This window comes from Amphiura filiformis, chromosome 15, assembly GCF_039555335.1.
Source record: "Amphiura filiformis chromosome 15, Afil_fr2py, whole genome shotgun sequence".
Taxonomy (NCBI): Eukaryota; Metazoa; Echinodermata; class Ophiuroidea; order Amphilepidida; family Amphiuridae; genus Amphiura; species Amphiura filiformis.
Window position 1 is genome coordinate 54,325,716 of NC_092642.1, and position 18,905 is coordinate 54,344,620.

The following is an 18,905-nucleotide window of genomic DNA, read 5'->3' on the forward strand; positions in this document are numbered from 1 at the left end:
ACTAATCTGAAAGGGGTCCGCATAAACCGTACGGATGAAATATTTATTGGGGTGTGTCGGGGGATGTTGTCAAATAATTTGTGATAGAAAATGTGCTTTGCTTGAGTCTACATTATGGTGCTTATAAAGTAATGAATTATAGACTAAAATGGCGGATTTATGGCTTGGTAGCCAATATACATTCCAAAGCTAAAGGAAAACAAATCATGTTACGTACACTTCGTATGGAATCTTCTCTGTCTACAAAGGTTATATAAAACCAGTGTTAGAGTACGCAGTCCCTTATGGCATGCAGGTCTCGCTAAGAGCCACGAGAACCGTCTGGAGCGATTTCAGCAACGTGTATGTAAGCTACTCCTTGGAAAGGAGTATAAATCTTACTCCGATTCCCTTGCAACGCTGGATCTTGAGCTTCTACGCATCCGTAGACGACAGATTTGCATGGAGTTTGCCTTCAAAGCACTTGTATCTGAAAAAATTCTCCGGGTGGTTCCCTGCCACTGACTATTCATCCTCAATGAACACTAGAAAGCCCCCTAAAGCCAAGAGTTACAGGTGGAAAACCAAAAGATTCAAGGAACGCACAGTTCCATACATGGCTGAACTCCTGAACCAGGCTTAGTGTTCTCCTGCCCATCTAGTGATTTGGTTGAATCATTTTTTGTGCAAATGGATGGATGGGAATAGCAGGACTGATTTGGGAGTTCAATTCAATGATTAGTGTGGGAGTGCATCGGTGGATGTGCCTGTACGGGTATGGGAGGGGGGTGTGGGGGTGGGTGGGGGTGTGTGTTTGAGATATGGTGTTGGGTTGAGTATGGTTGAGTATGAGCTACAACTATTTTGACCTTTAATTCTTACGGCTCAGATAGCGACGTTTGCACAGTATTTTTGTGGGGATCAGACACACCGAAATTCGCGATATAATACAAGTAAATCTAATGATATGTATACGTTTATATAGATGGAGAAAATAAAATATTTAGGTGTTTGGGAAAAATGCTATCTTCAATGCGTTTAAAGTTAATATTATTCATATGAAGTTTAATTTCGAAGACTGTGACATATCAAAAATATAAAAAAATATCAATTTTTATAAATTAGCTATAAAATTTGTATTATATAGCGAATTAAAAAAAAAAAATCAAAATTATTTGATAACAGAAGGATATTCCTCGCATTCAAATTTTTGTTTGATGTCTGCGCGCTCTCATGTCTCACAAAAATGTGCAAAGGTGGGTGACGGACCCCTTAAGAATGTACTTGGTCTATGTCATGCCCATTTTGGGCTTTTTAGAATATTATTATGTTATCGCAATTTTAATGAATATATTGACATCAGGAGCGAGGAAATGCCGTAGCTAGAAAATCTGGTATAGGTTTTGCTCCATCGACGCTTGGTAACGGTTCGGCCCCATCGGGATAGATGAAAGTAAATCGATGTAGTAGATGGGTAAAGAAGATGAAGATCTGTATCTTGGCCATGGACTCTCCTGGACATATTCGACGACCTGCAGAGGAGAACATAGAATGCAAATTAACGATATTTTTGAAGTTAATTGATTAGCTGTGCTGGTTCAAAGGTTGCTTTCCAGGGTTTTATCTACAAATACTTATACGCTGGCGAATTGACGTAATAAATCGGATTAACTACCATAGCAATAGGTGAAAACAATTTTTAAATATATCGCGCTGCACTACAAGCAGGTTGCACTCATCACATGTGTATGTCTGCAATCATAGATTGAATGCAATACTGATCTTTATAAAGATACTGATCTTAATGGTGCGAGTGATCAGCATGATATGGTTCAATGCAGAGCTACCGCGTAAATGTACTAGTGCAGCGCGGTATATTCAAAAATTGTTTTCACCAAGCCCCGGTTCCTAAGTCTATGTAACTTATCTTTAAAAAAAGACAGAGAAGGAAAACAAAACAAAATCAAAAGGGCAAGTTGGGTACGCCAGTAACAGCATAGGCCTACAATGTAGCATGCCGTGTGCACACATTACAATGTTGGTGAATCAAGTTGGTGCCTACATTTCCCAAATGAATGCAGCGACCAGCTAATGTTCCCTTAGCTGATTGGCTGGAGGAGGGTAGATTGCATGCAACAATCTTGAAAGTAGAGCATGTATCTACTTTTTTGAATGTTGCTCGGGGATTAATTTCACCTTGCAAATCCATAATACCCAGGGGGCCACACAGGTTTACCTGACATGGGATGCTGTAAAAGGTTGTTTGGTACCAATGTCTTCGGGGAGCCTCCCTTAACACATTCTAGGTGGACAACCCTGAAAATATGCTACTGAAAAAATATGGCGGCCCTTTTTCAAAATGGCCGCCATATAAATTTAGTTTTGACCATATCTCAAGCTATAGTGTACTATAGAGTTGTGATTTTGGTGGCTATACCCAGGTTTTGGGGTCACAGAATCTATTTGAGCAATCAGGTAAAACATGTATATGTAATAAACAAAATATGGCGGCCATTTTGAAAAATGGCCGCCATTAAAAACTATTTTTGACCATATATCAGCCCACAATGCACATAAAGTGTTAATTTTGGTGGCTATACCCAGGTTTCTGGGGCCAAAGAATCCATTGGAGCAATTAGTTACTACATAGCATAGTTACATCTACAAAAATGGCTACCAATATGGCTGCCGTAACTACCACAGTGGCGCTAGAATGGTGAATACATGTATAAGTATTGAAATTGTTATATATATTATATTGGTATTAGGCCTATACCAAACTTTGCACAGCTTTTGGTGTACTTACTATTATCATCACTAGTTCTGCACATACATGATGATGTTAGAATATTATAGATCATGGCTGTCATCACTATTGTCACTCTCATCACTACGCAGTTCATCAAGCTGTGCCAAAAGTAGTGCCGCTATTACACTTGTCTTGTAATCCGGTGCATCTACAGCCGATATAGTATGGTAGGCTACATCTTTCTTGACGCAGGAGCATCTGATAACACATCCTTTGGTGCATGTACAGATTGATCCATTTCTTGATTCCATACTGGGTTAGAAGTTCTTGCAGGAACAAAAGCGTTATCTTTGACAGTCCAGCCAAGTTCTTGAAATGGTGGCTTGGGAATATATGTATATCGTGGTTGCCAATGCTGCACGTTTCAGACGGAGCTTCATTTGGTGGAATAAGTTTCAAGAGAGTGGATCGGTTATGAGCTCTGAAAACATCAAGCGTTTGATCTACATCAGTTTTTTGGCATATACACGGAGCATAAGCTGTCTTGCTTGCTGCGTAAGATTAGCTTTAATATCGGAGGGAGTCAGCAGTTTCAGCAAAATCTTGTACGGCTGGTAGATTGAGATCCTTCTTACTGGTGAAATAGAATAAACTAGTTGTAGAAATCGGCATCGGGGTGACCCTAGCGCAGCAGCTATATCATGTATAGGTAGGTGTATATCTCTGTCTGTTCTTATCCATATTTCTGATACATCAGGTTGAAACAGCGAGGAGGCATAATAGATGAAAGGGACAACCACATCTGTGTCATTGGCATGGACAACCAAACGCTCAGCATTATCTTTCTGTACACTATAGACAGTATGCAGGATGAGTCTAGTATCAGCCTCTTCCTGATCATGACAGTCTTGGTTTCTTCGTTAAAGCCTCCTCTTAGATACAGATTGGTTTTTCCCAGAGATGTCTTTTCTGCTTCCTCCGCAGACCACACAAAGAAACGGTTGCAATGATCCACGTTTGTTTGATGACACTAAAAAAAAACAAGTGGCTCTGGTGCACGGATCTGTTCCTGAATGTCATACACTTCGGATTGTGCTGATTTAGTCGTGATTCGCTTTTGACGCTCGGTTCCGTCAAAGCTTGCTGCCCTATATCTGTTGCAGCAAAAGTGAGTCGATTCTGTGTTACTTGGTACATCTGAGAGTAGTAGGCCTAGGTGTTTGAATCGTTGGGCAATCTCTCCAAATGTTTCATCCTTATGGAAAGACCAATGACGAATGGCAAAACTGGCATTTAATGACTGCTGTTTTCAACTGGCTTTCAGGCAACTGGGGAGCTGAACTCACCTCTGTGTTTCCGCTTTTATGGCCTTGACGAGGTTTGCTTATTACCAGATCTCAATGGACCATCTTCTATGAACATCGATGGTGGATATTTTGTGCATTCGTGGTTTACGATATACTGGACAATGTCAACTTTTCCACCGCTTGCAGCAATCTGAATCATGCGAAGAAGGGCAACAGATTCTTCGCTCGTCACACTTGTTGAGGTTTTTTGCCAGATTTTGCTGCCTTATGTTGAGTAGCAAATGTCTGCAGCTTCAACGGTTTTTTTTCTGTTTCATCTGTATTGAATCAGATAAGACTTCGGTACCAATTTGTTTCATTTGAAGTGGTTGTTTTTGTACCACATTATCTGCCTTCTGACCATGTTGATGAGATCTGCATTCTTTACAAATGGGCTTTTTCGATAACAGTATTTACCTTCATCATAATCTCTTTCAACAAGAAGATGACTTCCTTCATGATGCGGGTTTTCAGTTTTCGGATCTAGATGCAGCTCATACTCTTCAACTGTGACGAGACAGCTGCAGTCATGGACTTGGTGTATACCCATTTGGTTCGAGTAGCAACAGGATTTGTTCCCGGGGATTTGTTGTTATTCTATCAAAACCACTTGTTTTCTTCGCATTCTTATTGTAGCTCTGTTCAAGTAGCATATATGGAGAGACACCATTGTGATAACCCTCAGCTCTCCTTTCAACAAAGGCTCCTCGCATGAATGCCTGATGAACTTAGTGTGCTGTCCCTTGAAGTTGTTTTATCTCATGCAGGTACAACGGCAATGACTGCTGGTCATATTTGTAATGGCCTGCTGCAGTTTAGTAGGGAAGTATCTTTGCTGCTTCTGACAGATAACAAGCCAGTTTCTCTCTCTTTCATGCAAGATGAATTTATGGAGAATATCGGACATATCTAGAAAGTTCGTCCAGAATAGTGCTGTTGCCCTGTCTTCAAGAGATTTTACGGAAGACTACGAGTTGCTCCTGAAGTTGAGCTTTGTGTGATTTGCTTCAATTAGTTTCAACTACTCTTCTCGAGATCGTGATTGAACAACCGGGATCTGGAGCATTATGTATGATTGGGAATCATACATACTTAAACCTGGGTGACTTAGTTTCGTCTTAAATAAGTGTGTTTTTAATTAATACCAGTTCTTGAAGGTCACTTATACCTTAGCTGTAATGAAGAAAAAGAAAAAAATTGTTTGCATCGTGAAATTAAATAATTTGCAATTTTGGCGGCCATTTTGGCGCCCATTTTGGACTATATGTATTAATTGATAGTTCTAATGGATTCTTTGACCCACAAAACATAGGTATAGCCATCAAAATCACAACTCTGTGTACATTGTGGACTGAGATATAGTCAAAATAGTTTTGAATGGCGGCCATTTTGAAAAATGGCCGCCATATTTTTTTCAGTAGCATATTTTCAGGGTTGTCCACCTAGAAGTGGTTCCGGAGGTCCCTGAACACATTGATACCACACAACCTTTTACAGCATCCCATGTCAGGTTGACCCAAAAGTTGAGTTTGGCCCCTGGGTAATAATACACGGAGCAATCTTGTTGCAAGGTGTACTGAGGTGATCTGCAACAGGCAATTGCTTGGGAAATTGCCTCGTGTATATCTAGCTTTAGTGACATTCCAGCCTAATCCCATATGCGTGTATCGATACCATATAGGCTAAACATCGTACACCGTGTTTACAGTGAACCAGATTATCCGATATTTAGCACAGCGTCATCACCCCTATATTCGTGTCAGAAATTGCCATGATAGTAAGACGAATGCGATATTGCGATAGTGTGTAAGAGACTAATAAGTCTCTTACACTTCGATGATTTCTAGCTAACCCCTAACCCAGTTTCATAAACATTTATCTAGCAATCGATTAAGTACCCCGTGTATACCTCCCAAGCGGCCTCCACGTGAAAATTCGGATGATAATACAATAAAAATCAAAAAAGTGATACGTCTGGTCCAGAGAGCAGTGGCAGCACCAGGATTTTTTTTTTTCAGGGTGTGGGGGGGTGGGGGCAAAGTGAATTTCAGGGTGGACAAATCAACAAATTATGCGCATGATAGCCACAAAAAGTGAAAATTTACATGGGGGGGGGGGAGGTGTGGGGATGGGTACGGGGGGACAAGAAAAAAATGCGGGAATTTTCCCCCATTGTCGCCTACAACCACCACCCCCACCGTCAGCACCACCGTGGCGCCGACACTGCCAGAGAGGAGATTGAATGCGGTGTGGAAATGGCAACTGACTTGAAGAATCAGAAAAAAATAAGCGCAGTGATTTAAATTTAAAAGTGCGCTACGCACAGGCACAAGAAGCAAATATTAGTATACACTAGTTCACCCGTAGCTGTGAGAGTAACTGAGTGCGATGTTATTGACCATTGATAACCCCTTTTGACTTGTTGACATGTTCCCGTCATATCGAGGATTCTTTTTACCACTTTCAAGCCCAATTGGGCATACTGACCCCATATGAACTTTGCCCTCGAGTGACCTCGGTTGATTTTGTTTGTGCTTCCGTAATATGGAGAATTACTGTCACCAAGTTTAAGCCAAATCAGACGAAGTTTAAAGTGTATCCCCTGGATGACCTTTGACCTCGGATGACCTCGATTACATTTTCTGCGTGTTCCCTTATATCAAGGATTCCACCCACCAAGTTTGAAATTTGAACACACCGTGATGACGTTTGACCTTGGTTGACCTCAATTTTATTTCGGGCATATATTCCCCTCGTATCAAGGATTCCACCCACCAAGTTTGAGCCCGATCGGACAACGTATGAAATTTGACCCCTCTGTGATGACCTTTGACCTCGGTTGACCTCGATTTTATTTCGGGCATACATTCCCCTCGTATCAAGTTTGAATCCGATCGGACAAGGTTTGCCCGTTGACCTTAACCTCCGATGAGCTTTAAAAACAGCCGAAGGACATGCTTTTCCCAATACGATGTGTCGACGCGCGGCGAAACGCATAGCCGGTCAGACAGACAGACTTCGCTCATTATTTCATTATAGTAGAATTCTGATGGCGTTTTATAGTCGACATATAAAAATAAATGTAGTTGGTAGTAACTAAATATAAAAATGATATTGAAAGTTTTGATATCTTGACAATTATTAATTTTTATGGTTTTATTGTTGATGGTTTTAGAGATATAAGATGTACTAAAGTTATGTCTGAACAATTATGAAAGAAAATTACCACAAACATGTTGTAAGAAATGTAATATGCTGGTGGAGCAGCGACTGAGTTTTCTCTAATTTGATACAGTTGAACCCCATTAACACACATGAACTTGAACCCCCGGAGACCTCGGTTTGATGACTTATGACATCGACCTTATCATTTAACGGTTTTAGATATACATTGTAGTTTAACACTCGTCCTTTATTCTTCAATCTCCCATGTGAATTATGCGAGATTTGGATCTGAAATATTGAACATTTGGTATTTCATTCAAATTTATTATTATAATATTATTAAGTTTAAGCCCAGAGGGGCAGCAGCATGTTTGCGAAACTGTTTCATCCCGGATAACAGCTGTTAATAGCTTTTGAGTTTGGATAACTGACTACTCTTGCTGTCTTTCTCCATTTAAAAAAAAGGTTTATTTAGGGATGGTGGTCATGTCCTGGTGGAATGTGGAAGACTAAGACTGTCAATTACTGTAACACACACCCCTACCCACCTCAACACACATCGATCATGATGTTAGTATAATATATTTCAAATGTTTCTAATATTTACCAATGCTAAATGGAATCAACTCCGCTGGTCGTGTCACTTTCCCATCTCGATCTAGGAATCTTTCTGGTTTGAATTCTTCTGGATCACTCCATATCTTGGGATCATGATGCACGGCCCATAGGTTAGGCATCAAAGAGATCCTTCAGGTATACGGTACCCACATAATTCTACATCACAAGATGCTAAGTGCAAGGGTCCAAATCGTGCGGTACTTCCGAATCTTTGGATCTCTAGAAGAGTGGCCATGGTGAACGGAAGAGATTCCTTGTCTGACATGATAGGCATACGCTCGCGACCAATAACTGTGTCTAATTCTGCTTGCACGGTCATTTGTACATCCGGGTATCTTAGCATACAGTAAACAGCCCATCTCATTTGGCTTGATGTTGAACTAACACCTGCAAAGAATAGAAGAGTAACTGTCCCTCGAAGATTCCTATTGGTAAGTAAACCATCTCCAGAAGATTGGATTTCTTTCATAAATATATCGATGTAATCTTGAGGATTTTCAGGGTCGAAAGTAACTTTGTGTTTTTCGATTATATTATCTATGAATTGTGATAGTGCTGTTAGGTCTTTACGTAGTTGAAGCTTTCCTCGAGTGGGTAAATATTTGAAAATGGGTAAAGTACCTACTCCATGCCTGCGTTGTTCAATCCTGTCGATAGAATTAACTAAAAATTGAAACTCCTCATCCGTGTAATTGTAGCGCCTTCCAAATACAAATGAGCAAATCACATTAGCTGTCGCTTTTGGAAATATCGTCTTGGGACTGAAGTCATCATTGACATTACGAGTGATTTCCGTGATGAGTTCATGACATTCGGTGATTATCATGGACTCAAAGGGAGCTTGGCGAACACCAAGATTACGAAATGTAGTTAGCGTAAATTTACGTTGTCGCTTCCAAATTTCTCCTGACGCGGCGCCAATACCTGTAATAAACGAGATTTTGGAACCTTTTGTTTTACATGTATAGACCAACACAATTTTGAAAGTATTATACAATTATAAAAAAAAAAAAAAAAAATCATGGGTATTCCCCAAATTTGCTAATGGTTGCTATGCAATAATGCCGTTCATGCCATGAGCATGGCAAGACATTCCGATAAAATCCTCTATCAAGGATGAACCCATATAAATTTAATTGACGCCCTTGAATAAAGGTTATTGTATTGTTGTATTTTGAATGAAATAAAGATTGATTGATTGATTGAAAAAAAAAAAAAAAGGATTCATGTCACGAAAGTAGAGAAAATTTGACATTGACCATGATTCAAGCCCATGAATTACACATGAATAAGGAGTTTATGGGCATGATAGTAGAGAGAATTTGACATTGACCGCGATTCAGTGGCGTAGCCAGTGGGGGGCCAGGGGGACCGTCGGTTCATGTAAGGCCGTCGGTATACGGAAGGCGTTGGTGAAAAAAAAATGGGTTAACAATAGACTATTTTTTACCCAGGGTGACAGAAAAAAGGGTAGAATTAAAAAAAAAGATGAAACATTGTGAATATACATTACATAAAAAATTATGTGTTTTTATGTTAGTAGCGCCTATTCTCCTATTTTTTTTGCTCTTCACTTTTTCAAACCATGCAAAAAATATTTGGTTCAACAAATCATAACTTCCGTCGGTAAAAAATATTTCCGTCTTTACATTTACAAGTTTTGCCCCCTCGGTTCCAAAATCCTGGCTACGCCACTGCCGCGATTCATGCCCATGAGTTACCCATGAACATGCATGCCCTGAACATGTCAAGGCTCTGACCAAACGCATGACACAAAAGAAAGCATAAAAGGCATGAATACTCATGTGTGAGCATGAACAAACCATCAAAAATTCCCAAATTTGCAAAAATTCATGCTCATTGCTAGGGAAAATAGGGCATGTTCTTGGCAAGATCTCGGCATGTTCATGGGCATGACTCATGCCTAAATTTTTACCTGGGAGCTTCGTTTTAATTATGTTTTAAACACATAGTTTGACTTGCTACATGTATACAATGTCATTCTGAAATGCTGAGCTTTTAGATTAGATGTGTCAAATTATGGAAAATAGAGGATAACCCACCACTAATGGAAACAGAATACATTTTATAACCATTCATTTCAGAAAAGCATATTCAAAATACCAGTCGGCTATATCGAAGCCAAAATGATTTTTTTTGGTTATTTTTTAGCTCATTTACATATATTTAGACACCAAATTCATAGCAATATGTCAGAAAAGGAGTACTATGAAGGATTTTGTACTCAAATCCACTCCTCCACAAAGATATAAAGGTATGGTGACACAAGAGGGCGCTGCACACATTTTTCTCAGACCCCCTGCCAAAAATTGTGCCATTTCATGCTGACATAAGGCAAATGGAATAAAAAAAACCTGTTTAGTAAATCAAACTAAATATCACACATGTATAGCCCACTGCTATTAAAAACACAATAAACACAATAAAAGTCCCCAAAATTCTAAGTAGTGAAACAGTGCTTGGCTATTTTATATAAATCCAAAAGTACGTCTTTGAATGAACTCCTTAATGATCGATCTACTTAAAGTCCCATTTGAAATGAAAAAAAAAGAAAAAAACGCAGCAGTATTGACGCGGTTGAAGGCCCATTCAAATCCATGTAGCTAATTTATACACTGTTAGTAAATTATAGATCCATGTCAATGCCAAAGGTACCAAAATCTGAATTTTTATGATTTTTACGATCATCTGGATGAGCAAATCATTGAATGGATTCACAATTGCAAATATAATTTGTTTCTACATATTTGTCGTGTTTGTAAAGCAACATTATTTGTTTTTTCAATCTGCTGAATATGATTTTTGAAATTTGCAACAGTTTCAAAAGTATGCGATTATTGTTTGTGATTAAACAAATTTACGTCAAGAACATCCTCTCCCAGACTTAGACCACTCCCCGATCTCTAATATAATTAACGTCAAGAACACCCTCTTCCAGTCCCCGCCAAAGCCCCTCCTCAATCTATAATATAATTATTTAATTATTCAGTAAAACATACAAAAAATAAATAAATAAATAAAATCAAATAATTATCTAGAGTGATCGCTCATGAATATCATAACACTTGTCAAGTTCGAACTAACGGTATATATATATACACACACACACACACACACACCCACCCCCACCCACCCACACACAAAAAAAAAAAACAATTAAAGTTCCAGCTATGTTAACCCCTGTATATCCTAAACTAAGACAGATGTGTCATAATTGTCATAAGCAGCCACTAGCTACATTTTTAGCTCGATTTTAAGACTTCATTCGTTGAAATTGTTCAAGAAAAAAAAAACACGACGATCCAAAAACCCAAGGAAGATGTAAATTCAAAAGTTGCAGTTTGCTCCATTTCACCGTTTCGCGCTGCGGAGCAGGCCAAAAAAATTGCCCCCCCCCTATTCAAAATATTCTGGAGATTCTGAATAACGTCTTAAAAATCAGAGCTATTTGTCTTCGTTTAGAATATACATCCCTGGGTGAACATGACTGGTATCTAGATTCTTTTTCTTACTGTACATGTATAGCTAGATGGAGTTCATACAAAACCCGCTACTTGTATGATTTATTTTTAAACTTTAAGATTAATTTGAAGTCAAGTTAAATAAGCTTACCATCTCCAACCATTTCCATGGCAACAGAGTTAATCGTTGGTCGGTCGCTCAAGTTTGGATGCTGAAAGGCCTCTTTAATCGTAGCATAGTTCCCTAGCACAATAATATTAACGCCGCATATATCCACTGCGAAAATCGGACCAAGCTGACAACCAATGCGTTGAAAAAAAACCGGTAGTTGCAGACCAGAGCGGTACAACTGTAGAGCAATAGACGGCAGTGATCCAAATCATCCAACTATAGGCCATGAAAATGGGCCAGGAGGTAGACGACTTATTAGTCTTCGTCGACTCCACCAATATATTGTTAATGCAACCACTATGAGGAAAGTGAAAATATAAGTCAAGCTTGTAGAGTATAAGAGTGATATCATGGTTGCAGTGGTGCAGTTTCTGGTAAATAATGGTAAAAATAAAGGTTCTTTAAAAATCACATGCAGAATTTAGAATCGCGATCACGATAGCTCACACATTCCTACCATATGTAACAAGTCCAATTCTTTCTTTCACCTTGTCATGAACCCAAAATAAATAGGACATGCAAACCCCGGGATGCAAAGGTACATGATCATGCCCTTGCCTTTTCACCTACACCAGCACACATCTATGCGCTCAAGTTTCGTGGTGTAATTGTTTGCTACGCATACTAGATTTCCCAGATTTTTTGTTTAAAAAAATGTTATCCTACAATTAATGCATGTACAATGTTGATAACATAGGATTTACTACAAAGCAGAATAGACCTATTCTTATTAAATTCAGTGATTTGATGTAGTCATATTACCAAAATTTTATATACTATAATATTATAGTTCTATATAGTACCCATCATTTCTATTCATCGTTTATATCGTTTATGTATGTATTATTTCCCCGTGCAGTATATTTCACGAAGTACGCTTTATAACAATATTAATATCTTAAACCTGCACCCGGGACCTGTACGCTATAAATCAATGACTTTGTATTATCTGAAATCAGCAACCTAAACAACATATTTTAGATAATATTGCTCTGGGGTCGGGGGGGGGGGGTTGTTTAGGGGACAGGGAGTAAAATATACGAATATACATTCTGTGGTGTTAAATATAGGTTATGGTACCTTACCACCAGGGCTCACATAATTATTGCACAGCCTCTAAAGTGTTATGTGCCCCCAAATATTCCATAATATTCATTAAAACTCGTGCAATTTGTCATCAGACATTAGTTTTAACTTGTTTTGATATTCATCTCTATTTGTTTGTACATCAAAATATTCTAGAAATTCAATGGAAAATCAGTGATAAAAATGGTAAAACTCATAATGTAAAACACTAGAATGATCATCATTTCTACAGTATGAAGTGGTAGCGTTATTACAGTAACCATGTACACAACATAATGATTCTGTTGATGTAATGAGCTATATTTAGGAATGATGTACTATGCTGCAATATGCTAAACAAAAGGTAGTGTGAAGTTTCGGTGAGCGGTTCTTGTGTGTTGGAGAGAAGAAAATGCGTCAAATGTTTTTGCTGGACTAACATTATGCGTTATCTGATGGTCAAATAGAGCATATAGCTTGCTCGAGTGATCTCCTACAGAGGAGCTTACGGTCAACATGCAAGACCATTTGGAAAAATGCCATACTAGCTATGCTATAGCAGCTAGGACAGACTTGTACCCGAGTCCAGCTTGTCCGAGTCCGAGCCGAGCCGAGTCCATTTGTATCCGAGTCCGAGCCAAGTCCGAGTCCGGACTCGAGTCCAAGTCCAGGGGTGCCGAGTCCGAACCAAGTCCGAGTCCAACAAAAATAAGATTCGAGTCCGGACTCGGTCAAAGTCCATGCCCGTGTGTGTGTATGGGGGGGTGGTCATTCAACTTATGATGTGACAGGTGTCTGCCTACTGGCATTGCTTAGTAGGAGCATATTTGTATAAAAATGGGGCATTTGGGTATAACAAAATGAAAAAGGGATAATTGGGTATAACATTTTGAAAGAAGGGCCATTTGGTATAACATTTTGAAAAAATGGGTCATTATTTCCCAAAAAATGGAGCACAATTTTATATTTTGTTTCTAATTTGAAAATTTACAATACAAATTTGCTGAAAAAAGAAAATTGCAAAGTTTTTGATGCTAAAATTGTAGAAAAAGAAGGTCATTGGCAATAAGTCACTCACTTCACTACACCACACACCGCTCTCTCTATACACACCCACCCTACCAAACCCTACCCACCCCACCCTACACAGTTAACATTTAAAAGACTCAACCCAATTCAACCAACCAACTGTACACACACCCCTTCAAAGTCCATACCCATGAACAGGTAAATCCTGATGGTAAAAACTACTACATGTATCAGACCACCTGTACTAAACAGCCAGGGTAAACAGCACTCACATCAGTCATGTGGGGCTATCTGTGTGTGTGTGGCACACTACATGTAAACGCACAGTGAACTTGCACCCAGGGACTAGAGAAGTGTCACTAGGCTGCATGCAGCATACATGTAAATGAATTGCAATGTATTCAAATATATTACAGAAAAATAACATCATCATCATCATCATCATCATCATCGTTATCATTCTCTTTATCATCATCAATATCATCATCGTCATAATAATAACGGAAATTCACCTTTAATTCTAAATATCTTTTCAAAATTGTCCCACACAAATATGCACCAGGGATATACAGCCATATTACAATTTACTGAGCTGAGATGTATGGTCCAGTGTGCATATTTCTCTCTTTCAAGATTGGATTGGAAAGTTCCATGAAAGAACTCTTAGATATTTTTATGTAGTCCAAATGTTGAATAAAGTTTGCATTTATTTAATTATCAATTATTTCATTAATGATAACAATAATATGATTCTACTAAGTGACAGATAAATCAAAATAATTTGGTGGATATGTAGGATATATGACAGATCACAGATTTGACAGCCCCCAATTAATTTGTAAAATGGCCAAATAAGTAAAGTCAACAAATTTGAGATCTACTTTGACATTTTTAGATAATTATTTCACATTTTACATGGATTTAATTGGTCTGCACTCGGACCGGACTCGGCTTCGAGTCCGAGTCCTTTGTGTCCGAGTCCGAGCCGAGCCGAGTCTTTTGGTGTCCGAGTCCGAGCCAAGTCCGAGTCCAACAAAAAGTCCGGACTCGAGTCCGAGTCCGGACTCGAACGATACATCACTGAGCTAGGATAGTGAAAACATAGTTTTCAGGAATTGGAATGAGACTGTGGTAAACAAGGAGCTTCAAACGGAATGTCTGTAAATATGGATAAGATCAAAGTACTTGTTTTCCGTAAAGGCGTTTGAGGCGTGACCCGAATGGTTTTTACATGGTAATGAAATTGATTGTGTTAGTTCATGTAAGATATTGGCATAAAAATTTGCATGGTTAACTCATGGAGAAAAAAACATCATTTATTTTACTCCAGCAAGGCAAGAAAACATTTCCTGCAATCAGAGGGATTTTATTTAAAGTTTTAAGATCGTCCATTCATCGTTACTGCCCGTTCTCCTCTATGGATCTGATTTATCGGGTTACAAGTTCTATACCCATATCGAGAGGTTTCATGTAAAGGCTCAGAAGAAATATCTTGGTATCGGTAGCAAGGCAACAACTGTGCTTTTTTAGAGGAATGTGGCAGATTTAAATTTTTTGTTATCAATACCGGCCGTCCGTTGGTACAAACTGCTCTTGATACGAGTATTCTTGGTCATATTACTAGGGTTTCTCATATTAAAAGCATTTTTTTTAATTACCTGTTTGGTAATGTCTGGATTACTCAAGATTGTTTAATCTGTTGAAAAAAATGATATCCTCCCAGCAAACACACTTTCGACATCATTCGCAAAATGTTAGAAAAGGTTGCCAGAAAACGTATTAATGTCGGGTTATATAAAAGGATATAATAGGTATAACACGTTTTCATAACATTCAAAAACATTTGTTATCGTGGACTTATTGTTCTAATCTGAAATTATATTAAGTTATCTATCTGTGAATGTTGTTGGCAGTGTGCTAAATACAATTATTGGTTCTACGATAAGACGTCATTTACTCCATGGTTGGCTTTTAAATGTAAAATTATCAGACACAATTGTTGGGGACAGCGTTTACGTAATAAAAAAATGAAAACAACAATAACATAATTGGGTAGCTTCAGGTGGTACTACACCCCTTGATAAATCTTTGCATTTTTCTCAAAAATAGTAACACACTGGTAACAAAAGTTATGCATGTTATAGGGGCAAGGAATCCAGTTACTACAGTGGATTTCAGTGACTCAAGACAAGCGGCACGTCATTTATGATAAGAAAAGAGGTACCGCTAGAGTGTACCTCATTTCTTAACATATACAATGAACCAGAAAATTTGTAGCATTCACTTATATTATAGGTGGATTTCTTTTAATCGTCTATTGATACACATCACTAGTTTAAGTGTAAATTCGCTGTTGGTGCTCTCACATAATACATATTGGTGACGCAGTAGTCGAAATAAATCTGTATAACTCCATTGCGCAAACTCTTAATAACACAGGCTAAGTGTGTCGATATCGGTCACCAATTTCGTCGAGGATATACAGTATTGCATTTCTTAGGGGGGGGGGGTACAAAAACTTGTACGGGGATGTGCTTTCAGATACTGACTATCTCTAATCTCTTACATTCTTGAATAACATTCCAACACGCTTGCAGATGAAAAGACTTATGAGAAGTTGAATAAGGATCCAACAGCTGTGTACAAATCCAAATTGGTTCGCATCATAAATAGAATCTCAGAAGAAAAGAAAATCACCAAACAACAACGGGATTTCTTGTATCCTACCTCGGAAAACATTCCCAGACTTAACGCGACACCAAAAATCCATAAAGAAAATTGTCCTTACCGACTAATAGTGGCCTACACAGGCTAAATCGCATTTCATGTGTCCAGATCACTTGCTGACATTTTGGCACCGTTAGTAGGGCAGACATTCACCATGTAATCAATTCGGGTCAATTGGAAGCTACGTAATTGACGATAATAATGACATACAGTAAGCCAAAAAATTAAGGTACCAGTTGTATTTGCCCTGTATATCCTAAATAAAGACACATATGTGAAAATTAAAACAAGTAGCTAATACCTGAACTCTTTAGCTCTGATTCAAGACCTTATTTGTTGAAATTGGTTGAGAATTAAAGAACCAGTGATCTAAAACCTACTGAAGAGACGAAATCAAAAGTTTGTGTGTTCTAATCAATGAAATCATGACGCTTGTTTTAACGTGCTAATCAATTGAAGCGTGGCGCTATTTCGCTTGTTCGCGAACGCTTTGTGTACAAATCATTAGCGCATGCAATGGAGAAAACTGGAACTTTTAAATTGGCACCTTTGCTTGGGGTTTTGGATCGCCGTGTCTTTATTTCTTAAACAATTTCAACGAATGAGGTCTTAAATTTGAGCTCAAAGAGGCAGTTATTGGCTGTTGGTTCTAATTATGGCATATCTGTCTTTGTTTATGATATACAGGGGGTAAACACAACAGGTACCTTACCTTTTTGGCTTACTGCATTCAACTCACATGATGTAGTTTCATTATTCACAAATACCCCAATCGACGAGGCGCTGAACACCATCAACGTATAATCTCATCATCCGCTACAACATATGCTATGTGTGATAAGAACTTTATGATATGTGACCCCTCGGCACAACTGAGCCCGGATGTCGCCAGTGCCACTATTGAGATATGCTCCATCGAACTTAACAATAAACAATAGGAAACAAAGGATTTATTGACGGTTTTATTGATTTTTCACTACTTAAATGTCAAGTACTATAGACATGATATACATCATTTTAAAGCTAATTTCAAGCAGAATATTTTGGTTGAATATCTCAAAAATGTTGATTGGCGACTTCAGGGCTCAGTTGTGCCGAGGGGTCACATATGGAATGAACAAGGTAGTAACAGAAGAAAGTGACAAAGAGACTTAAAAACAGCCCTTTAGAAATGTGGTTACCCTCAGTGGGCTTTTGAGAAAGTGGACAGTGCCATAAAACAAAAGCAGCAACATGGTAAACCAGCAAAAAAGAAAGATGATACCAACATGAATAAAGGACTGGTTGTTATTCCTTATGTTCAAGGTCTGTCAGAAAAAGCGCAGCGGATTTTCAAAAAACACAATATTGCCACAGTAATTAAGCCCATGACCACTCTGCCCAACATTCTGGTACATCCTAAGGACAAAAGAGAAAATAATAAAATCACAGATTGTGTATATGAAATTCATGCCAAGGTTGTGAAGCTACATATGTTGGAGAAACGGGCAGAGCGTTTGGTTCCAGAAAACGAGAACATGTTAAATCGGTGAAAAGAAACAAAACATCGAAAAACAGATTTACTTGAGCAAACAGAAAAGCATCTGAATCAGAATTTCTTACTTCTGCATTAGCTGATCACGTAGCTCAAAATAACCACGTCATAGGCTGGGAGGATAGCTCTATTCTTACAACTGAAAGTGACAAGTCTACTAGATGGGTCAAGGAATCTATCTGAATCTTGAGCCGGGACACCCAATCTATGAACAGAGTTGATGGCACATTCAAATTAAGCGACATTTATGATGTATTGATCACTGGTGATGAGAGTGTTACTTCAATCAATACCAACAAGAGGTCAACTGGCAACAACTCAAACAGATCAGTGCACCAGCTGGCTGATGAAAAGAGCAGACCTTAGCTCTTGAAACACGTCCCATACAATAAGTCTTTCAATTGGACTTTCATAAAAGATGTGTTTAGTTAATTTAATTGATTTGTACTGACTATCTCTGTACCTATTTTTTGTCCAGTGGTTTTGCAACCAATCTGTAATGGGCACAATGGTGTCCACCCACTGAAAACCCACCCATCGATATACCGCATCCCCGTATACACCTTTATCCATGAAGATCCCTCCCATGATCCGGGACACAATTTAACACCATGACCTCAAAACACTATAGGAACTTTTTACTCAACTATATTTTTGTTACGAATGTGTTTTTTTTTTGTTATAGACACAACTTTAAACTTGATTAGAAATTTAATGTTTGCATATCTTTCTTCGATTTCGAACGCTATTATTTTGTGTAAATCCACTGGCGATTGTACAAATGCATTGCGACATTTCGCACGTTTCTGTTGGTCTCCACTTTAACAACACCTGGTTTCAACATGTTTAATGCGTTAATAAAAACAAAGAATATATCAGTGGGAATCTATAGCGTTGTAAATGTTCAGTTGAGCGTATCTTCGAAAAGCAAAACTGATATATGTTCGACCGAATCGTTGTTGCAACCATAAAGAATGCGTTAAGGTGCTACTACACCCCTAATACATTTTGTGACTGATTTTGCATATTTCTCAAAAAA

At 38.4% G+C, this 18,905-nt stretch overlaps 1 pseudogene; it reads right to left on the reverse strand.

The window, feature by feature from the left end:
- Positions 1–1,136: 1,136 nt before the first annotated feature.
- On the reverse strand, positions 1,137–11,646 carry LOC140170667 (cytochrome P450 2U1-like; annotated as a pseudogene).
- Positions 11,647–18,905: the final 7,259 nt, after the last annotated feature.